This window comes from Salmo salar, chromosome 09 (assembly GCF_965601325.2).
Source record: "Salmo salar chromosome 09, fSalSal1, whole genome shotgun sequence".
Lineage (NCBI taxonomy): Eukaryota > Metazoa > Chordata > Actinopteri > Salmoniformes > Salmonidae > Salmo > Salmo salar.
The window spans coordinates 143,856,761-143,881,455 of NC_138299.1; the positions used below are offsets into that span (position 1 = coordinate 143,856,761).

At 45.1% G+C, this 24,695-nt stretch overlaps 1 long non-coding RNA gene across 1 annotated transcript; it reads right to left on the minus strand.

Annotated features, from left to right (window-relative positions):
• Positions 1-6,972: 6,972 nt before the first annotated feature.
• Positions 6,973-13,691, minus strand: LOC106613068 (uncharacterized). Its single transcript, XR_014378914.1, has 3 exons — positions 11,894-13,691; positions 9,457-9,807; positions 6,973-7,219 (listed from the first exon to the last, which is right to left on the minus strand). It is a non-coding gene; the product is annotated as an uncharacterized LOC106613068 (long non-coding RNA).
• Between the last annotated feature and the right edge of the window lie 11,004 nt (positions 13,692-24,695).

The window sequence follows — 24,695 nt, forward strand, 5'->3', positions numbered from 1 at the left end:
TGCGTTCAGGTCACTATCCAAAGGCATAATGCGCGAGCGTAATTCGAGACACGAAAAGTCAAAATGTTCCATTACTGTTAGTAGAAGCATGTCAAATGTTGTTTACAATCAATCTTTATGGTATTTTTAATCTAAAAATGCGATAATATTCCAACCGGACAATACCGTATTCATTCCAGAAGAAAAAGAAGGAGGGGCGCGCTATCGGGCTCGCGCATCACCAAGTCCTTTGTCCATAGGCAGTCCACTCATTGACTGAGCTCCTATTCTCTGCCCGGTTACAGGAGAATGATGAAAAAACACTGTCTGAAGGCTTTTGAGAGTGTTTTCTATCCAAATCTACTAATAATATGCATATTCTAGTTTCTGGGCCAGAGTAGTAACCAGTTTAATTTGGGTATGTTTTTCATCCGGCCGTGGAAATACTGCCCCCTACACTTTAAGAAGTTAATTGTTTATGGTTCATTGAACAAGCATGGGAAACAGTGTTTAAACCCTTTACAGCGAAGATCTGTGAAGTTATTTGGATTTTTACAAATTATCTTTGAAAGACAGGGTCCTAAAGAAGGGACGTTTCTTTTTTTGCTGAGTTTATGTGTGGGGTACAGAGATAAGGCGATTCAGAAATCAGATTAAACACTATTATTGCACACACTTATTATGTGACTTGTTAAGCACATTTTTCCTCCTGAACATATTTAGGCTTGTCATAACAAAGGGGTTGAATACTTATTGACTCAAGACATTTCAGCTTTTCATTTTTAGTTACTTTGTAAAATTTTCTAAAAACATAATCCACTTTGACGTGTGTGTAGGCAGTGGTGGAAAAAGTATCCAATTGTCATACTCAAGTAAAAGTGAAAGTCACCCAGTAAAATACCTCTTGGGTAATAGTGTATTTGGTTTAAATATACTTAAGTATCAAACGTAAATGTAATTGCTAAAATATACTTAAGTATTAAAAGTAAAATAAAAAAAGTCTAAATAATTTCAAAAATATTATATTATGCAATCCCAGACAGCACAATTATTATTATATATTTTTTTTTGGACTGAAATTGTGGGATAAACAATGTTTTGAAACCTTCATCAATTACTATTATTTGGGATCAGTACTTTCCAAAGTTCTGTCACACAAAACATTCCAGTAAGAAAAAAGCAGGAAATAGAATTATCCTAAATTATACTGTCAATGTTGAACTTTTCTTTGCTCAAATGTCAAAATCTCGGGTGAATGTTTTGAGGAAGTGTTGAGGCTATGAACTGCAGACACAGAAAGATGGCAACTTTGTTATGTCGAAAAAGTTTCCGTTTGAACATTTGAACTCCGTATGGACGTTTGACTAAAACAAGCTCTTCTTGATAATACATTTGACACATTAAATGTTATTTACTGCTACATTAAATCAAACATGCTGTGATTATCTTACATTAGGCTATATAGGCCTTCGCTGTGGCTCAGTTGGTAGAGCATGGTGTTTGCAACGCCAGCATGGTGTGTGCAACGCCAGGGTTGTGGGTTTGATTCCCACGGGGGGCCAGTACAAAAAAATGCATGAAAATGAAATGTATGCATTCACTACTGTAAGTCGCTCTGGATAAGAGCGTCTGCTAAATGACTAAAATGTAAAATATAAATAGCTATTCTAAGATAAATGTTTCCCTCAGAAAATTAGGGAATCAGTCAGCATCAATTACCTATTTAATTCATACTGTGGTTGGTAACTTTTTAGCAAACTAGTACGTTGGTTATTAGGTCACAGTGTCACACCCTGATCTGTTTCACCAGTCTTTGTGATTGTTCTCCACCCCCCTCCAGGTGTCGCCCATCTTCCCCATTATCCCCTGTATATTTATACCTGTGTTCTCTGTTTGTCTGTTGCCAGTTCATCTTGTTTGTCAAGTCAACCAGTGTTTTTGTTCTCAGCGCCTACTTTTCCCAGTCTCTCTTTTTCTCGCTCTCCTGGTTTTGACCCTTGCCTGTCCTGACCCTAAGCCTGCCTGCCGACCTGTACCTTTGCCCCACCTCCGGATTTTTTACCTCTACCTACCCTGAGCCTGCCTGCCGTCCGGTACCGTTGCCCCACCTCTGGTTTACTGACCCCTGCCTGCCTTGACCTGTCTATTGCCTTCCCCTGTTGGTTTATTAAACCATTGTTAATTTGACGTTGTCTGCATCTGGGTCTTACCTTCATACCTGATACACAGCAAGCTTTTCTACATGACTTCTTCCTTGCATTGGAATGTTCCAAACCATTAGTCATTCTCAACATTACTTATACACTTAGAAAAAAAGGTGCTATCTCGAACCTAAAACAACCCAAAATAGTTCTACCTGGAACCAAAAAGGGTTCTCCTATGGGGGCAGCCGAAGAACCCTTTTGGAACCCTTTTTTCTAAGCGTGTAGGCCTCAGTTTGGAGAGGATCCTGTTGCCTTCTACAAAGTAATCAAAGAGGAACAAACAAACATTGTCCTCACAAATAATGGTCAAATGCACATCAGAAACATATAAATTAGTGAGTTCATGCAGAAGTTGTATAGGCAGCGGTTTAAAACTCATTTTTCAACCACTCCACAAATTTCTTGTTAACAAACTATAGTTTTGGCAAGTCGGTTAGGACATCTACTTTGTGCACGACACAAGTCATTTTTCCAACAATTGTTAACAGAGATTATTTCAGTTATAATTGACTGTAGCACAATTCCAGTGGGTCAGAAGTTTACATACATTAAGATGACTGTGCCTTTAAACATCTTGGAAAATTCCAGAAAATTATGTCATGGCTTTAGAAGCTTCTGATAGGCTAATTGGCATCATTTGAGTCAATTGGAGGTGTACCTGTGGATATATTTCAAGGCCTACCTTCAAACTCAGTGCCTCTTTGCTTGACATCATGGGAAAATCAAAAGAAATCAGCCAAGAACTCAAAGAAATGTGTAGACCTCCACAAGTCTGGTTCATCCTTGGGAGCAATTTCTAATCACCTGAAGGTACCACGTTCATCTGTACAAACAATAGTACGCAAGTATAAACACCATGGGACCACGCAGCCATCATACCGCTCAGGAAGGAGACGCGTTCTGTCTCCTAGAGATGAACGTACTTTGGTGTGGAAAGTGCAAATCAATCCCAGAACAACAGCAAAGGACCTTGTGAAGATGCTGGAGGAAACAGTTACAAAAGTATCTATATCCACAGTAAAACGAGTCCTATATCGACATAACCTGAAAGGCCGCTCAGCAAGGAAGAAGCCACTGCTCCAAAACAGTCATAAAAAAGCCAGACCACGGTTTGCAACTGCACATGGAGACAAAGATCGCACATTTCGAGAAATGTTCTCTGGTCTGATGAAACAAAAATAGAACTGTTTGGCTATAATGACTATCGTTATGTTTGGAGGAAAAAAGGGGAGGCTTGCAAGCCGAAGAACACCATCCTAACCGTGAAGCACGGGGGTGGTAGCATCATGTTGTGGGGGTGCTTTGCTGCAGGAGGGACTGGTGCACTTCACAAAATAGATGGCATCATGAGGATGGAAAATGATGTGGATATATTGAAGCAACATCTCAAGACATCAGTCAGGAAGTTAAAGCTTGGTCGCAAATGGGTCTTCTAAATGGACAATGACCCCAGGCACACTTCCAAAGTTGTGGCAAAATGGCTTAAGGAAAACAAAGTCAAGGTATTGGAGTGGCCATCACAAAGCTCTGACCTCAACCCTATAGAAAATGTGTGGGCAGAACTGAAAAAGCGTGTGCGAGCAAGGAGGCCTTCAAACCTGACTCAGTTCCACCAGTTCTGTCAGGAGGAATGGGCCGAATATCACCCAATTTATTGTGGGAAGCTTGTGGAAGGCCACCCGAAACGTTTGACCCAAGTTAAACAGTTTAAAGGCAATGCTACCAAATACTAATTGAGTGTATGTAAACTTCTGACCCACTTGGAATGTGATGAAAGAAATAACATTTGAAATAAATCATTCTCTCTACTATTATTCTGACATTTCCCATTCTTAAAATAAAGTGGTGATCCTAACTGACCTAAAACAGGGAATTTTTACTAGGACTAAATGTCAGGAATTGTGAAAAACTGAGTTTAAATGTATTTGGCTAAGTTGTATGTAAACTTCCGACTTCAACTGTATATCTGTATAATCAGTCCTCTGATGTTATAGGAAGGTGATTAAATAAAATATTTACATTACAGAGCTACAATTGACCAATGGCAAATAATAGAAGTCTATGGACAATGACATTCCCTAATCCCACACTGCTTGCAATCAGGACTGCATGTCTCAGTCCAGGATTACAGTTTGTAATCTATTTCTTCAGACCCTCCAGACAGACCCTTGGAAATAAATACTCAGCGGTTTTTCATGATTATTCTTAAATGTTGCAAGAAATGATTTTCATCAACTAGTCCTACAGTCGTGGTCAAATATTTTGAGAATGACAAATATTAATTTCCACATAGTTTTCTGCTTAGATATTTTTGTCAGATGTTACTATGGAATACTAAAGTATAATTACAAGCATTTCATAAGTGTCAAAGGCTTTTATTGACAATTACATGAAGTTGATGCAAAGAGTCAATTTTTGCAGTGTTGACCCTTCTTTTTCAAGACCTCTGCAATCCGGCCTGGCATGCTGTCAATTAACATCGTTGGGAGAAGTTGCTCTCGGAGGATGTGTTGGTACCATTCTTTATTTTTGGCTGTGTTCTTAGGCAAAATTGTGAGTGAGCCCACTCCGTTTCCTGAGAAGCAACCCCACACATGAATGGTCTCAGGATGCTTTACTGTTGGCATGACACAGGACTGATGGTAGCGCTCACCTTGTCTTCTCCGGACAAGCTTTTTTCCGGATTCCCCAAACAATCGGAAAGGGGATTCATCAGAGAAAATCACTTTACCCCAGTCCTCAGCAGTCCAATCCCTGTACCTTTTGCAGAATATCAGTCTGTCCTTGATGTTTTTCCTGGAGAGAAGTGGCTTCTTTGCTGCCCTTCTTGACACCAGGCCATCCTCCAAAAGTCTTCACCTTACTCTGCGTGCAGAATGCACTCACACCTGCCTGCTGCCATTCCCGAGCAAGCTCTGTACTGGTGGTGCCCCAATCCCGCAGCTGAATCAACTTTAGGAGACGGTCCTGGCGCTTGCTGGACTTTCTTGGGTGCCCTGAAGCCTTCTTCACAACAATTGAACCGCTCTCCTTGAAGTTCTTGATGATCCGATAAATGGTTGATTTAGGTGCAATCTTACTGGCAGCAATATCCTTACCTGTGAAGCCCTTTTTGTGCAAAGCAATGATGACCGCACGTGTTTCCTTGCAGGTAATCATGATTGACAGAGGAAGAACGATGATTCCAAGCACCGCCCTCCATTTGAAGCTTCCAGTCTGTTATTCAAACTCAATCAGCATGACAAAGTGATCTCCAGCCTTGTCCTCGTCAACACTCACACCTGTGTTAACGAGAGAATCACTGACATGATGTCAGCTGGTCCTTTTGTGGCAGGGCTGAAATGCAGTGGAAATGTTTTTGGGGGATTCAGTTTATTTGCATTTCAAAGAGGGACTTTGCAATGAATTGCAATTCATCTGATCACTCTTCATAATATTCTGGAGTATATGCAAATTGCCATCATACAAACTGAGGCAGCAGACTTTGTGAAAATGTATATTTGTGTCATTCTCAAAACTTTTGGCCACGACTGTACATGACGTTACTAGAGGGTAGCATGCAGTGGAAATGTATCTACAGTACACACACTTATATTGATTTAGAATGGAACACCTTAAACACTCCTACTGTGACATTAGGAATGTTTCCTTTTCCAATTGATGCTGTTGACAGATACAGTATAATCCTATATTTTTAGACATGGCCCTATTTTATATTTTATAACGCTGTTTATTAGAAAGAAAAATCTTAAATAGCCATATTACAGATTCCTAAAGATAAACATTTGTCCAAATACTAGCCACTGCTTTTTCCTAGTTTTGCCTTCAATGGCCTGTAACCAGTAGGTGTTGATCCCTCTCCAGGAACCAAAGGAAAAAAATACATCTATAGGAGCCTATGCAATCACAACACTGGAGTAATCTGAAATAATCTGCCCCAATGTCACGTAAACTCCAAACAACAGCTTTGTCTCACACAAAGCACTCAGAGCATGTGCTCACTGAATTTCAGATTCATACAGTACACTGCATGTATAGAAATATCTCAATGAGTGCATGCGAGCCCATCCTCTTTCCTAGTGTTTGTTTACCAAACCATAGTTTTTATAGCAGTCACTTACTATGGGTTAAAATAAAACCAAATCATCTATTTCAATGGAATGTAATGATTGGTTCCTTCCAAGTCATTTGAAGTAGGGTATAGATTGGAACACAAATGTCCACAAAATGCCCAGTCAATTACAGATATACTATATAATCTACTATAATCTACTTTAATTAACAGATGGCTATGTTGTTGTTTTTTGCCATTAACTCACATTGGGGTTGCAGAGGTCCACATCAGTAACAGAGAGGGGGACACCCTGGGGCGAGGGGTCCCGTTTCAGGCTCTCATCTTGGTTCAGCTCCTGGTGTTTGTCCTTGGCAAGGCGCAGGGTGTAGTCATGGGCATAAACGGGGTACTCTGTGAGGGGCCTGCGGTAGATGTGGTAGGACGTCCCACAGGCCGGAGCGTTCTCAGCTGAGTTACTCCAGCAATGGTTCCTCTGATGAGCTCCAGGGCCTCCAGGCCCGGTCCTCAGCTCCATGGCACCCGGGGCTAGGGTAGGATTCTCCTGGGCTGATGGTAGTACAGACTCACAATCAGCAGCTGACCTCCGGACCACATCCAGATACGGTCCTGGGATGGGCCCTGCTGGGTGGTGACCGGAGAAGAAGGGTACAGAAATGAACATCTGACAAATTATTGATATTCATCAAAATTCTATAGAACACATGTTTTGTCATGCTTTGTCATGTTGTTACTATCTATGTCAATATGATCAAGGAGACATACCATAAGTGGCTTGGTCTGTGGTAGATTTTCTGAGTTCTTTACTTCGTGTGGTGTCCTGATTTTTCTTGGCCCATTCTTTTCCATTTTTTGCACTCCCTTTCTTCCAAGTCTTCTGATTCCCAGTCTTTTGACTCCCAGGCTTTGGACTCCTTTTGATTGGCACTCTGGGCCTGGCCACTTCCCCGTTGGCATGGACAATCTGGAGCGTCAACAAAAATCAAACACGTAATAAAAACATGTCCGTTTTGGAGGTTGTCAATAACCACGTTTCCATTCACAGTTTCTATCCAACTTAAGTCATCATATAAAAAAATTATAATAATATGACAACTGTGATGAAAACAGGAAGTTTCGGTACAAGTTTATAAATGCTGACAGATAATTTCCTCGTTTGACACGGTTGGATCTTTTTGTGTCAATAAAATGAATTAGGACAGAAATGGCAGTGGAAATGGTGGAAATACCTTTATGAGCCATTACTGATGTAATAACCATCATATCTAAGTAAACTTGGAGTAACACGATGATATGGTGTGTGGTTCTTATCCCACTACGCATCGGGAAACCATGCAGTTTATTAGGTTACAGATCAAATAAGTTTGATGAACATCAGAGGATGGTAAATAGACTGTGATCTTGATGCTCCTTTTCAATAAATATTGAGGGTCTTGTTCTGGTGACATGATGATCGACGCTTGACAGCCGTCTGACAAATACACATTTTCTCGCTCTTATCAATAATAATCTCATCATGTAGACCAACTTTTTCACTCAGGCCCCCCTTCCAGCATTGGGGAACATCCCGTGCCTCCCACGTCTATTTCTATAGGCACAAGCACTGTTCATGACACAAACTGTTCACATCCCTCTTGGTGGAGAGAAAATGTTACAGGTTATTAATGTTACAGCTTATTTCCTTCAATTCTACACGTTTTGTCATGGGTGCAGAGAATATTTTGCCGTTTTGAAGCTAGTTTTCTTGCAATTATTCTATACATTTTGCCATGTCTGTTTATTAATGTGATATTTGAGTGACTCAAACATTACAACAAAATCTATGGGATAAAAAACCTGGATAAATAAAGTTAGCTGACATGGGCTAGTTGATCTGGACACAGATTTTCACCTTGTCAGCTTGGAGATTTGATCTTGCAACCTTTCGGTTACAAGTCCAATGCTCTAACCCCTAGGGTACCTGGGGTGGCAGGTAGCCTAGTGGTTAGAGCGTTGGACTTGTAACCAAAATGGTTGCAAGATCAAATCCCTGAGCTGACAAGGTGAAAATCTGTCATTCTGAACATGGTAGTTAACCTTGTGTTCCTGGGCCGTCATTGAAACAAATATTTTGTTCTTAACTGACTTGCCTAGTTAAATAAAGGTAAAAAAAATAATCTGACAAGTTATAAATTGCTCTCTGAGGAATGCAATGCCTGACATTGCACGTTGTGCATTATACTACTACAACTTTGAAGAGTAAGTTGAAAATTGGATTGAGTTCCTACAACTCCAAAAAATATTTGGGGAACCACTGATGTAGACTATACCCACACAGCCTACCTGCACTGTATCTGCAAACTGTTGGTAAGCCACACGTGCCAAGACCAGAGTAGGCCCATTTGCTATTTAACGCAACAGTTTGTGACAAAACTATCGGTAGAGTTGAAAATGCGATGGAAACATTTGGAACTTTAGGTACATGAAAACTTAAGAGAAGATTACGTTTTGTGTGCAATACGTCATCACTCACTGATTTGTATCTGCAAAAAGTTAATCTGGTGGAAACACCACTGGTGGAAAAATGCACAGATGTTCTTTATGTGGATTCTAGAGTATGTATATTGGTGTGAAAATATGTTGCCAATTGGATGGAAACCTAGCTATTGTCAGGTTCAAAAAGCTCAGTCGTGTCTTATGGTGGTTTTACGGGTTAGTATTATGAACAGCTAGTCATGCATTTTCTCTGGGTGAGATGCTGGCACTACTGGTGTCCAAATCCCATTTTCTGATACCAGCACACTGCACTAGACTTGTTAGCATCTGTGCCAAGCTGCCAACACAGCGATTGAGAGAGGCTCTGAGTGCCCAAATGTGGATCCACTCCAACACCATTGGCAAGCAATACCATGTCTGGACCACACTGTGAATTAGTGAGAGTAGGCACTCCCTTGGCACTCCCATGGTGCCACCCCAACAACCCACCCCTCTTTGCCATGTGGCCCAGAGATTATGGGGGCATAGTGGTACCCATCTCCCAGCTGAGCCATCTGTACAGCATTAAAACTTAATCAGCATTTGTGTTAAGTGATTGCCCAATTTAAGGCCAAGAGGCTCTTTGGATGTGAAAACAGGCAGACCGCCGTCCCATTATAAGACTGTAAAACTCTGGGCTGCCATGGGATGTGCAGCATGGAGTCTGCTGCTGGGCCGATCACTCACCAGGTCTCTCTGCCTGCTGTTGGGCCTGTCTGGATTCTGAGCCCACCCCTCGTAACTCACCATCTACATACAACAACAGAAAGAAAACATTTATTAAATCAACCTTAGGAAAAAATAGATAGAGCAAATAGAAATATGTAAATTGTAAATAAATTGTATAAGCTGATGGTACTGGACAAAGTGAAGGATAGTTATTTTCCCCAACCTGAGTTGGTGGTATTGGTGGGGTTGGTGGTTTTTCATTCTTCTTTATGCTCGACTTGCATCCTCCTCTTCCCCCTTTGGTCTTGACATCGGTTCTGATCATGGCTTTGGCCTGGACCTCAGTTCTGAGCATGGGCTTAACCATCTCTGAACAACAGAGTCACACCAGTCAGAAGTCTCTCTAAACTCCTAAACCTTGATAGGTAATGTTCCAATATAGCACTGTGATTGAGACTTTTATTTTGAGATATAATCTCTTGTGTCCATTCATAATCACATTCAGTTTCAGTACTATACAGTGAAGTCTACCCTGTGTCTCATGTACTACACACTAATGCAATGCCCCCACCACAACTTCATGTACTGTAGTACACTGACTAAATGACACATGCCCTGCATCACCCCCAGCGTTACGAAACGAATATCCTGTTGTCACAGTGCATTCGGAAAGTATTCAAACCCTTTTACTTTTTTTTTGTTACGTTACAGCCTTACTCTAAAATGTATTAAATAAACAATTTTCCTCATCAATCTACACATAATACACAATAATGTCAAAGTGACAACAGGTTTTTAGATTTTTTTTCAAATGTATAAAAAAATACAAATAAAAGACCTTATTTACATAAGAATTCAGAACATTTGCTATGCGACTCGAAATTGAGCTCAGGTGCATCCTGTTTCCATTGATCATCCTTGAGATGTTTCAACAACTTGATTGGAGTCCACCTGTGGTACATTCAATCATTTGGACATGATTTGGAAAGGCACACACCTGTCTATATAAGGTCCCACAGTTGACAGTGCATGTCAGAGCAAAAACCAAGCCATGAGGTCGAAGGAATTGTCAGTAGAGCCCCGAGACAGGATTGTGTCGAGGCACAGATCTGGGGAAGGGTACCAAAAAATGTCTGTAGCATTGAAGATCCCCAAGAACACAGTGGCCTCCATCATTCTTAAATGGAAGAAGTTTGGAACCACCAAAACTCTTCCTAGAGCTGGCTGCCCAGCCAAACTGAGCAATCGGGGTAGAAGGGCCTTGGTCAGGGAGGTGACCAAGAACCCGATGGTCACTCTGACAGAGCTTCAGAGTTCCTCTGTGGAGATGGGAGAACCTTCCAGAAGGATAGGCGTCTCTGCAGTACTCCACCAAACAGGCCTTTATGGAGAGTGGCCAGACGGAAGCTACTCCTCAGTAAAAGGCACATGACAGCCCGCATGGAGTTTACCAAAAGGCACCTGAAGGACGCTCAGACCACGAGGAACAAGATTCTCTTGTCTGATGAAACCAAGCTTGAACTATTTGGCCTGAATGCCAAGCGTCACATCTGGAGGAAACCTGGTACCATCCCTACGTTGAAGCATGGTGGTGGCAGCATCATGCTGTGGGGATGTTTTTCAGTGGCAGGGGCTGAGAGACTAGTCAGGATCGAGGGAAAGATGAACGGAGCAAAGTAGAGAGATCCTTGATTAAAACTGTCTCCAGAGCGCTCAGGCTTCAGACTGGGGCGAAAGTTCACAACAACCCTAAGCACACAGGAAAGACAACGCAGGAGTGGCTTTGGGACAAGTCTCTGGATGTCCTTGAGTGGCCCAGCCAGAGCCTGGACTTGAACCCAATCGAACATCTCTGGAGAGACTTGAAAATAGCTGTGCAGCGATGCTCCCCATCCAACCTGACAGAGCTTGAGAGGATCTGCAGATATGAATGGGAGAAACTCCCCAAATACAGGTGTGCCCAGCTTGTAGTGTCATACCCAAGAAGACTCAAGGCTGTAATCAATGCCAAAGATGCTTCAGCATAGTTCTGAGTAAAGGGTCTGAATACTTATGTAAATGTGATATATAATTCATATTTTTTTACTAACATTTCTAAAAACATTTTTTTGCTTTGTTATTATTGGGTATTGTGTGTAGATTGACAGGGAAAAACTATTTTATCAATTTATAATAAGGCTGTAATGTAACAAAATGTAGAAAAAGTGAAGGGGTCTGAATACTTTCTGAATGCACTGTAATTCATCCAAGGCCTGACAGCCAAGTGTGTTAAGAAAAGCTCCAGTTGCACAACACTCTACGTAAGAGGGATTTGGGTGCTATGGAAATCTCATCAGACACTTGAAAACTGTAGGCCACACTCAAGTGACGCCACAGCCAGATCCCATGTGGTGGAGTGTCTAAATGAAAGCATGTGAATAGATCCGCTTAACCTCAAAATCCCCAAACAATTTACCTTCGTTTTGATTGTTCACAATGTGGACTAAATCTAAATCGTTTTCTGGAGGGACATTGGCGGGCAGCCAGAGAGCAGTATTGCCGCTGGCAGCGGCATGATCTGCAGGGAGAGAAATCCAAACTGTTAAGGGTTTATTTGGCTGACCAAGTTCAGGTCAGGCCACAGTGAAAAAAAAATGGAGGCCCTAAGTACCACAGACAGACAAGTAGGTTACCGTGGCTGGCTATGAGAGTTTAAGCTTTCCAATTTTATTTTTGAATGTGTCCTCCTCCTTCAAACAAGTTTTGCAACAAAATACTGTAGTAGACTCCTAGGACAAGTGCCAGTGATCTTTTTACCTCATTCAGCACAAAAACATCTAGAGGTTTTGGTGCAATGCTCTCTTGGCAATGTAACTGTTTGTCTGTGCATTGCTCATGTTTGACTATTCGGTTGAAAATGTGTGTCTGGCTAATGCTAAACTGTTGATTGATCGTCTTTCAGATGGGACGTTAAACGGGTGTCCTGACTCTCACTAAAGATCCCATGGCACTTATCGTAAGAGTAGGGGTGTTAATCCCGGTGTCCTGGCTAAATTCCCAATCTGGCTCTCATACCATCATGGCCACCGAATCATCCCCAGCCTCCAATTGACTCATTTCATCCCCCCTCCTCTCCGCTGTAACTCTTCCCCAGGTCGTTGCTGTAAATGAGAATGTGTTCTCATTCAACTTACCTGGTAAAATAAGGGTAAAATAAAAATGATATAAAATTGTATTTTTGTTCTTAGTGGTATAGTATATCATTTAGTCACACACTCTTGATGCTGGTGATTCCCTGATCCACCTCTACGCAGACGACACCATTCTGTATACTGGACCTTCTTTGGACACATTGTTAACTAACCTCCAGACAAGCTTCAATACCATATAACTCTCCTTCTGTGGCCTCCAACTGCTCTTAAATGCAAGTAAAACTAAATGCATGCTCTTCAACCGATCGCTGCCCACACCTGGCCGCCCGTCCAGCATCACTACTCTGGACGGTTCTGACTTAGAATATGTGGACAACTACAAATACCTAGGTGTCTGGTTAGACTGTAAACTCTCCTTCCAGACTCACGTTAAGCATCTCCAATCCAAAATTAAGTCTTCCTATTTCGCAACAAAGCATCCTTCACTCATGCTGCCAAACATACCCTCGTAAAACTGCGCTCCAGCAGGTATATTTCACTGATCACCCCCAAAGCCAATTCCTCCTTTGGCTGCCTTTCCTTCCAGTTCTCTGCTGCCAATGACTGGAACGAATGGCAAAAATCACTGAAACTGGAGACTCACATCTCCCTCACTAACTTTAAGCATCAGCTGTCAGAGCAGCTCACAGATCACTGCACCTGTACATAGCCCATCTGTAAATAGCCCATCCAACTACCTCATCCCCATACTGTATTTATTTATTTGATTTATTTTGCTCCTTTGCACCCCAGTATCTCTACTTGCACACTCATCTTCTGCACATCTACCACTCCAGTGTTTAATTGCTATTTTGTAATTATTTCTCCACTATGACCTATTTATTGCCTTACCTCCCTTATCTTACCTCATTTGCACACACTGTATATAGAATTTTTTCTATTTTATTATTGACTGTATGTTTGTTTATTCCATGTGTAACTCTGTGTTGTTGTTTGTGTTGCACTGCTTTGCTTTATCTTGGCCAGGTTGCAGTTGTAAATGAGAACCTGTTCTCAACTAGCCTACCTGGTTAAAAAAAGGTGAGAATAACATTTTTTTTAAAAGTATTGAAAAAAATCTGCCTGGCTATCACTTCTCTTTTCATCAAGTACACCTCACAAGCAAACCTTTATTATACATACCTAATGTTGCGTTATCTGATGCTGATTTGGATACATGTGTTCTGAAATGAAAGGGCAGACAAATTACAGGATTAAAGCCACAATCTGCCATTTCAACAACCTGATTGACCCAAAGGGATACTGTGCACTTAAGACAGTAAGTCCCAGGGATCTTTGCATTAGATCTGACTACAATTTAAGTGGATATTGTTTTAATTCCCAGTCTAACCACAACACTATTTTATTACCAAGGGGCTGTGAACCGTATTGTGGTCTACTGCTATAGATGTATTTAAAGAAAGTCCTGGTATGTCTTCAAGTGAGAGAGAATTCCCATATAATTCAATCATGTAAGTTGTTGTGGTTCAACATTTGTCTTTGCAGTTTATAGCTGTCTAAATCCATAAAGGACATAGAGATTGCTCTTAAGTGCTGCTTGTGTAGCTTTTGAAGTGGGACATCAATTAGAGAAGCCAAAGGTGTTGACTGAGATCTGTAGAGTACGTGGATGGACTCAAATCCACTTACTCAAACTAGCACAGAGCCCTGTGCCTCCTGCTTTCTTGGCAACCAACATAACAGGGCCTCCTTTTCATCTGATCACATAAGATTGGTTTGACAAGTGACACCGAAATGAAAATGAAATTTTCCAGTGTGTAATTGATTTGGATTGTGATATTTCTTCCTTTCCAATCCTTTGCTTTAGAGAGCAGTATATAAATAGACAGATGCTTGGGGGGCTTACAGTGGGAAATCTACATAGGGGCAGAAAGGCAGGAAGCTTGGTAAAGATTTACGACTTAAAGTATTATCCCTTGGCAGGATAGAGCGCCTTTGGAGACATTTAACTCTACATTTAACTCAGGGCTGCTCCACTCCCATGTGCTTTTTATTATGGATACACTACCCTGCTGTCAATAGAAACCGATCTGAGAAAAGTATGACATGAACTCACCTTCTTTTCTTCTTTTTGGTGTTGTTCTGCATCTGGGAGATCTCCTGAAAGCAAAAGACAACCGTATCAATCTTTGATTCTACATGCTTATACTGTATGTGCTCCCGAGTGGCGCAGAGGACTGAGGCACTGCATCTCAGTGCAAGAGGCATCACTACAGTCCCTGGTTTGTATCACATCTGGCCGTGATTGGGAGTCCCATAGGACGTCACACAATTGGGCCAGTGTCTGCCGGGGTAGGCCGTCATTGTAAATAAGAATTTGTTCTTAACTGACTTGCCTAGTTAAATAAAGGTTCAATAAAAAATGTAAACATGTGGAAGAGCTTGCCTGTTGTCAAGAAAACATTTGCATAAACATGACAAAATTATTGGTTGTGATGTCCACGTTATCTTAGCAGAACAGAATGGATTGGCGGCTGATGGTTATGACTTTAGGACCAGCTGTCAATGGATTGTTTTCATCTTCATAATTGAATAATGAGCTTTATTGTTTGGGTCTAATCTAGTCCTCTGGCAGACCACAAATCTCAACTCCTGCGAGAACAGGTACCCCACAAGGTTTAGCTCTGGTTTGTCCAGATGGCTAACTTATACCCATGACATGGCATTATATAAATTATACACTATATAGTTGACAATATCCTGCCATGAATGAGCTTATCAGTGAGTATGTTGGGGGCACAGAAAAAAGAGGAGCTACAGATTTTAGCATTTGGTATGTTTAAGGTCAAGATCTTAATTCTGGAAAATGGACATCCCCATGAAAACTCAATCTAAGGGTACAAAGTGTGTGTGCGTTTTTGTGTGTGTGTATATGTGTGTGTATGTGTGCATTCATTTGCATAGGTGTATTCATCCGTTTGTGCACACGTGTGCATATTGCATATGTGTGTGTGTAATCACCATGGAGATGGATCGTCCCGAGCCACGCAACTTGGGGTTTTCATTCAGCAGCACGGCGGGGCTACAAGAGCGGCTGGAGGAACGGCTGGAGGAACGGCTGGGGATGGTGTAGACCTGGGCATCACTGGAGTCCTGCACAGCCTCATATAGACTGCCCATAGAACCCTCCTGGACACACACACACACAATCACAGACACAATCAGGAGACACACTGTAGACTGCTGCGCTAATCTAGCAACAAAGAACAGTTTGAGATTTCTTGCATATTGGGGGAAGGTTGATAAGTATTGATCAGATATCTCTATGGCTTACCATCTCTTGATTTAATTATTTTTACACTGAAAAAACATATAAACGCAACATGTGAACTGTTGTTGGTCCCATGTTTCATGAGCTGAAATAAAAGATCCCAGAAATGTTTCATATGCACAAAAAGCTTCTTTTATTATGTCTCAAATTTGGTGCACAAATTTGTTTGTATCCGTGTTAGTAAGCATTTCTCCTTTGCCAAGACAATCCATCTACCTGACAGGTGTGGCATATCAAGAAGCTGATTAAACAGCATGATCCTTACACAGGATTGTGCTAGGGAGAATAAAAGGCCACTCTAAAATATGCAGTTTTGTCACCCAACACAATTTTTTTATTTTTTTTATTTTATTTCACCTTTAATTAACCAGGTAGGCTAGTTGAGAACAAGTTCTCATTTGCAACTGCGACCTGGCCAAGATAAAGCGTAGCAATTCGACACATACAACAACACAGAGTTACACATGGAATAAACAAAACATACAGTCAATAATACAGTAGAACAAAAGAAAACAAAATGTCTATATACAGTGAGTGCAAATGAGGTAAGTTAAGACAATAAATAGGCCATGGTGGCGAAGTAATTACAATATAGCAATTAAACACGGGAATGGTAGATGTGCAGAAGATGAATGTGCAAGTAGAGATACTGGGGTGCAAAGGAGCAAGATAAATAAATAAATACAGTATGGGGATGAGGTAGGTAGATAGATGGGCTGTTTACAGATGGGCTATGTACAGGTGCAGTGATCTGTGAGCTGCTCTGACAGCTGGTGCTTAAAGTTAGTGAGGGAGATATGAGTCTCCAGCTTCACAGATTTTTGCAGTTTGTTCCAGTCATTGGCAGCAGAGAACTGGAAGGAAAGGCGGCCAAAGGAGGAACTGGCTTTGGGGGTGACCAGTGAGATATACCTGCTGGAGCGCATGCTACGAGTGGATGCTGCTATGGTGACCAGTGAGCTGAGATAAGGCGGTGCTTTACCAAACAGAGACTTGTAGATAACCTGTAGCCAGTGAGTTTGGCGACGAGTATGAAGCGAGGGCCAACCAACGAGAGCGTACAGGTCACAATGGTGGGTAGTGTATGGGGCTTTGGTGACAAAACGGATGACACTGTGACAGACTGCATCCAGTTTGTTGAGTAGAGTGTTGGAGGCTATTTTATAGATGACATCACCGAAGTCGAGGATCGGTAGGATGGTCAGTTTTACGAGGTTGTGTGTTTAGCAGCATGAGTGAAGGATGCTTTGTTGCGATATAGGAAGCCGATTCTAGATTCAATTTTGGATTGGAGATGCTTAATGTGAGTCTGGAAGGAGAGTTTACAGTCTAACCAGACACCCAGTGTAACGGTCGTCGTGAACACAGGACCAAAACGCAGCGGGAATATGAATGCTTATCATTTTTAATATTGAGAAAAGTGAACACTTACAAAATAAACAAAACAACAACTACACAGTTCCATAAGGCAAAGTAGCTATACAGAAAACATCTACCCACAAAACCCCAAGGAAAAACAGGCTGCCTAAGTACGACTCCCAATCAGCAACAATGATATACAGCTGTTCCTGATTGAGAGCCATACCCGGCCGAAACAAAGAAATCTCAAACATAGAAACACGGACATAGAATGCCCACCCAAATCACACCCTGACCAAACCTAAATAGAGACATAAAAAGGCTCTCTCAGGTCAGGGCGTGACACTCAGGTATTTGTAGTTGTCCACGTATTCTAAGTCAGAGCCGTCCAGTGTAGTGATGCTGGATGGGCGAGCAGGTGTGGGCAGTGATCGATTGAATAGCATGCATTTAGTTTTACCTGCGTTTAAGAGCAGTTGGAGGCCACGGAAGGAGAGTTGTATGGCATTGAAGCTCGTCTAGAGGATAGTTAACAAAGTGTCCAAAGTGTCCAGAGTGTCCACAGTGTCCACAATGCCACACAGCAGACCACGTCTAACCACGCCAGCCCAGGACCTCCACATCCGGGATAGTCTGAGACCAGCCACCTGGACAGCTGATAAAACTGTGGGTTTGCACAAACTGTCTGAAACCATCTTACGGAAGCTCATCTGCATGCTTGTTGTCCTCACCAGGGTCTTGACCTGACTGCAATTCGGCGTCGTAACCCGACTTCAGTGGGCAAATGTTTACCTTTGATGACCACTGGCACATTGGAGAAGTGTGCTCTTCATGGATGAGTCCCAGTTACAACTGTCCCAGGCAGATGGCAGACAGCGTGTATGGCATTGTGTGGGGAGCAGTTTGCTGATGTCAACGTTGTGAACAGCGTTCCCCATGGTGGCGGTGGGGTTATGGCATTGGCAGGCATAAGCTACAAACAACGAACACAGTTGCATTTTATCGATGGCAATTTAAATGCACAGACATACCGTGACAAGATCCTGAGGCCCATTGTCGTTCCATTCATCCGACACCATCACCTCATGTTTCAGCGTGATAATGCACAGCCCCTTGTCGAAAGGATTTGTACACAATTCCTTGACGCTGAAAAGCCATTGAAGAGGAGTGGGACAACATTCCACAGGCCACAATCAACAATCAATCAAGTCTATGCGAAGGAGATGAGTCGCCCTGCATGAGGCAAATGGTGGTCACACCAGATACTGACTGGTTTTCTCATCCACGCCCCTACTTTTTAAGGTATCTGTGACCAACAGCTTCATATCTGTATTCCCAGTAATGTGAAATCCAGAGATTACGGTCTAATACATTTATTTCAATTGACTGATTTCCTTAAATGAACTGTAACTCAGTAAAATTGATGAAATTGCTTCATGTTGCGTTTATATTTTAGTAAAAATGTAAAAAGACAGTCTGTCAGCAGCACCTGTAGAACTGTCTTGATCCATTACATCTGGGACACTACTATGTATTGTGAACTATTCCGTAGTAGATCCTGATACACATGATGGTGAATAACAACAGAAACAACAAAGCTGCAATCAAAAGCCTGAAGCAGCAATCACGCTTCATCAAACTGCTGATCTTGGATCAGTTCTGAGGACAAGTCGGTCAATAATAACTGTGTTCAACATCCCTAACATCTGGTCAAGGAGAGGACTTGGTAGGCTACAGATGTGCTTGTGATTTATTTACTTTCTATGAAAACTCCCATACTTGGGTCATCCCAAAAACAACCCATCAAAGCTACACTCTAGTGTAATTACAGTAATAGCATCACTTAGTTGCTTCCATACACAATCACAGAAATGTACAGTACAAGACACAATTGTACTCCTTCCAAAGACTACAACAGCCATTTTAAAAGTAGATTTTATAGCACCATAAAATTCATCAAAGACACTGAAGTAAAGCCCCACAGAAATCCTAGTCTGTTTGTGTCCTGCTGGGCTCAAATCCACCACCAAATCAAGCCATGCTGCTCCAGTGGCGTAGCGCAAAGTCCAAGGGGCAGAGAGAAAAGATGTTTTTAAACTAATTTCCTGTCATAAAAAAACTGAACAATCATGGCTTATGATTTGTTCATGTACTTTTTGGGGTGGCAAGTTGTGCTATGCCAGTGTGCTATGCCAGTGTGCTACGCCAGTGTGCTGTATTTTTAGGAACACATCAGCCCCTCCTCAACACACAGACATGTCTGAGAGAGAGAGAAGCCCTACACTCTGAGGAGAGGTAGAAAAAGAAAGTTGAGCCTTACCAGAGAGAAGCAGAAGAGGTTCATATTTGTAGAGAGGAAAGACTATACCAGTCTCTTTCCGCTGGAGCTGTTGAGAGCGGTGTGGACTGGATAGAGCTGTAGAGAGCGATGTGGACTGGACAGAGCTGTAGAGAGCTGTGTGGACCGGACAGAGCTGTGGAGAGTGATGTGGACTGGACAGAGCTATAGAGAGCGGTGTGAACTGGACAGAGCTGTAGAGACTGTTGTGGACCAGACAGAGCTGTAGAGACCTGTGCCGGGGAGTCACTCCGTCAGAGACACAACAGCCCTCTGCTAGTCGCTTGTCAAGGGCTGCCTGCCTGCCTGCCTGCCTGCCTGCCTGCTTGCATGCCTGCCTGCCTGCATGCCTGCCTGCCTGCCTGCCTGCCTGCCTGCCGTCTGCTCAGATTAATATCACACGAAATCCCTCCCATAATCCAACAGAAGGAGGGACCATTACTCCATTAAAACCAAAGAGACCTCACTCATTCACAAAAGAAGCCCCTCACTGGAGTACCAGAATGCTACACTATATACACTACCGTTCAAAAGTTTTAGAACACCTACTCATTCAATTTTTTATTTTTTTATTTTATTATTTTATAAATTGTTGAATAATAGTGAAGACATCAAAACTATGAATAACACATATGGAATCATGTATTATGTCACGGGCTGGCTCGAGGAACAACAGGAGAGGTAGAGTCAGGCGCAGGAGACAGAGAGAGTTCGTGACCACCCTTCTTTATTTGAAGCACTGTACGTGGTCGACAAGGTATAGGGGCGCAGCCCAGAACGATTCTGCGGTGGTGTACACAAAATAAAAGAAACCACTGGCAGAAGGAAAAACTAAATACACGTTCTTACGAACACACAAAACCCGGACAAGCAACACAATCACGTACAACCACATACATCCTACGCTAACCTAAATAACCCCCCCTTACTAATGACTAACCCAAAACAGGTGTGTGCCTACCTAGACCTAACCAAACGAAAGTGAAACAAAAAGGGATCGATGGTAGCTAGTAGGCCGGCGACGACGACCGCCGAGCTCCGCCCGGCCGAGGAGGGGCGCCACCATCCGTCACTGTCGTGACAGTACTCCCCCCCTGACGCGCGGCTCCCGCAGCGCGCCGACGCCGGCCTCGAGGACGCCCCGGAGGGCGAGGCGCAGGGCGATCCGGATGGAGGCTGTGGAACTCCCGGATGAGCGCTGGGTCCAGTATGTCCTCCACCGGTACCCAGCACCTCTCCTCCGGGCCGTACCCCTCCCAGTCCACGAGGTACTGCAGGCCCCTCGCCCGGCGTCTGGAGTCCAAGATGGACCGGACTGTGTACGCCGGGGGCCCCCCGATGTCCAGGGGGGGTGGAGGGACCTCCCGTACCTCATTTTCCTGCAGCGGACCAGCTACCACCGGCCTGAGGAGAGACACATGAAACGAGGGGTTAATGCGATAATAAGAAGGAAGTTGTAATCTGTAACACACCTCGTTTATTCTCCTCAGGACTTTAAATGGCCCCACAAACCGCGGACCCAGCTTCCGGCAGGGCAGGCGGAGGGGCAGGTTCCGGGTCGAGAGCCAGACTCTCTCCCCTGGGGTGAACACCGGGGCCTCGCTGCGGTGCCGGTCAGCGCTCGCTTTTTGTCGTACCCTGGTTCGTTCCAGGGATTCCTGCACAGCGTTCCAGGTCTCCCTTGAGCGCTGAACCCATTCCTCCACCGCAGGGGCCTCCGTCTGGCTCTGATGCCATGGCCCCAGGACCGGCTGATAACCCAACACACATTGGAATGGTGATATGTTGGTGGAGGAGTGGCGCAAAGAGTTCTGAGCCATTTCGGCCCATGGCACGAACCTTGCCCACTCCCCTGGCCGGTCCTGGCAGTAGGACCGCAGGAACCTGCCCACCTCCTGGTTTACCCTTTCCACCTGCCCATTACTTTCGGGGTGAAACCCCGAGGTCAGACTGACCGAAACCCCCAGTCGCTCCATAAACGCCCGCCACACTCTGGACGTGAACTGGGGGCCTCGATCTGAGACGATATCCTCGGGCACCCCGTAGTGCCGGAAGACGTGGGTGAATAAGGCTTCTGCGGTCTGCAGGGCCGTAGGAAGACCGGGTAACGGAAGCAGACGGCAGGACTTAGAAAACCGGTCCACAACGACCAGGATCGTAGTGTTGCCCTGAGACGGCGGGAGATCGATCAAGAAATCCACCGCCAGGTGGGACCATGGTCGTTGTGGAACCGGGAGGGGTTGTAATTTCCCTCTAGGCAGGTGCCTGGGAGCCTTACTCTGAGCGCACACCGAACAGGAGGAGACATAGTGCCTCACGTCCCTCACCAAGGTGGGCCACCAGTATCTCCCACTAAGACCACGCACTGTCCGCTCAACCCCTGGGTGACCCGAGGAGGGAAGCGTGTGAGCCCACCGAATCAGCCGATCGCGAACATCGAGCGGAACGTACTTACGACCCACTGGACACTGCGGAGGAGTAGGCTCCGTCCGTAACGCCCGCTCGATGTCCGTGTCCACCTCCCAGACCACCGGTGCCACCAGGCAGGAGGCTGGAAGTATGGGAGTGGGTTCGGTGGACCGTTCCTCGGCGTCATGGAGACGAGACAGTGCGTCGGCCTTAGTGTTCCGGGAACCTGGGATATACGAGATGTTAAACCGAAATCTCGTAAAGAACATCGCCCACCTGGCTTGACGCGGGTTCAGTCTCCTCGCCGCCCGGATGTACTCCAGATTGCGGTGGTCAGTCCAGATGAGAAAAGGGTGACGTGCCCCCTCAAGCCAATGTCTCCACACCTTCAGGGCTCTGACCACAGCCAACAGCTCCCTGTCCCCCACATCATAGTTACGCTCCGCCGGACTCAACTTCCTAGAGAAGAAGGCGCAGGGGCGGAGCTTTGGGGGGGCGCCCGAGCGCTGGGACAGCACGGCTCCTACCCCAGCCTCGGACGCGTCCACCTCCACTATGAAGGGCAAAGAGGGGTCCGGGTGCGCCAGCACCGGAGCGTCGGTGAACAAAACCTTCAGACGACTAAAGGCCCTGTCCGCCTCCGCGGACCACTGCAACCGCACCGGGCCCCCCTTCAACAGTGAGGTAATGGGAGCCGCCACCTGACCAAAGCCCCGGATAAACCTCCGGTAGTAATTGGCAAATCCCAAAAACCGCTGCACCTCCTTCACCGTGGTGGGAGTCGGCCAATTACGCACGGCTGAAACGCGGTCACATTCCATCACTACCCCTGATGAGGAAATGCGATACCCCAAGAAAGAGACGGCTGGTTTGGAAAACTCACATTTCTCAGCCTTGACGTATAGGTCATGCTCCACCAGTCGCCCAAGCACTTTACGCACCAGAGACACATGCTCGGCGCGTGTAGTGGAGTAGACCAGAATGTCATCGATGTACACCACTACACCCTGACCGAGCAGGTCCCGTAGAATCTCATCCACAAAGGATTGAAAGACTGCGGGAGCATTCTTTAACCCATACGGCATGACGAGGTACTCATAATGGCCAGATGTGGTACTAAATGCCGTTTTCCACTCGTCCCCTCCTCGGATACGCACCAGATTATATGCGCTCCTGAGATCCAATTTCGTGAAGAAGCGCGCCCCGTGAAATGACTCCATCGCCGAGGCGATGAGAGGTAGTGGGTAACTGAAACCCACTGTGATGGCATTTAGACCTCTATAGTCAATGCACGGGCGCAGACCTCCCTCCTTCTTCTTCACGAAAAAGAAGCTCGAGGAGACGGGTGAGTGAGATGGCCGAATGTATCCCTGCCTCAAGGACTCAGTGACGTATGTCTCCATAGCCGCTGTTTCCTCCTGAGACAGGGGATAAACGTGACTACGAGGAAGGGCAGCGCCCACCTGGAGGTTTATCGCACAGTCTCCTCGTCGATGAGGTGGTAATTGGGTCGCCTTCGTTTTACTGAAGGCGATAGCCAAATCGGCATACTCTGAGGGAATGTGCACGGTGGATACTTGGTCTGGACTCTCCACCGTAGTCGCACCGATGGAAACTCCTATGCACCTGCCCGAGCACTCATTTGACCACCCCTTAAGAGCCCTCTGTCCCCACGAAATCTTAGGGTTGTGAGTGGCTAGCCAGGGAATCCCTAGAACCACTGGAAATGCTGGGGAATCGATGAGGAAAAGACTAATCCATTCCTCATGACCCCCCCGCATTACCATGACCAGAGGCACAGTGACCTCCCTGACCAGCCCTGACCCTAGTGGTCGACTGTCTAGGGCGTGCACGGGGAAGGGTTGGTCCAACTGGACCAGGGGAATCCCTAACTTAGCCGCGACCCCACGGTCCATAAAACTCCCTGCTGCGCCTGAATCGACTAGCGCCTTAAACCGGGAGTGAGGGGAGAAACAAGGAAAGGACACTGACACATACATGTGACGGACAGGGGGCTCTGGGTGAGGCTGGTGCTGACTCACCTGAGGTGTCAAAGGAGCGCTCTGCCTGCCCTCTGGACTCCTAGGGGAGTCTCCCCAGCACCGGTCCACAGTGTGCCCTCTGCGACCACATGAGGTGCAGGAGCGACCTCCCCCTCCAGTCTTCCTGGCTGCTGCCCCCCCTATCTCCATAGGCGTGGGAGCAGGAGGACTGGAGGGTGGAATGAGCAGGGCCCGGGTCGGACGTCCGCGGGCGGCCAGCAGATTGTCCAGTCGGATGGACAGATCCACCAGTTGGTCCAGTGTGTGGGTCGTGTCCCGACAGGCTAATTCCCGGCGGACGTCCTCCCTCAAACTACAACGGTAGTGATCTATAAGGGCCCTCTCATTCCACCCTGCTCCCGCGGCCAGGGTCCGGAACTCGAGAGCGAAGTCCTGCGCGCTCCTCGTCTCCTGCCTCAGGTGAAACAGCCGCTCACCCGCCGCTCTCCCCTCCGGGGGATGATCGAATACTGCCCGAAAGCGGCGGGTGAACTCTGGGTAGTTGTCCCTGGCTGAGTCCGGACTGTCCCACACGGCGTTTGCCCATTCCAGGGCCTTACCCGTGAGGCAGGAGACGAGGACGCTGACGCTCTCCTCCCCCGAGGGAGAGGGACGAACGGTCGCCAGGTATAACTCCAACTGGAGCA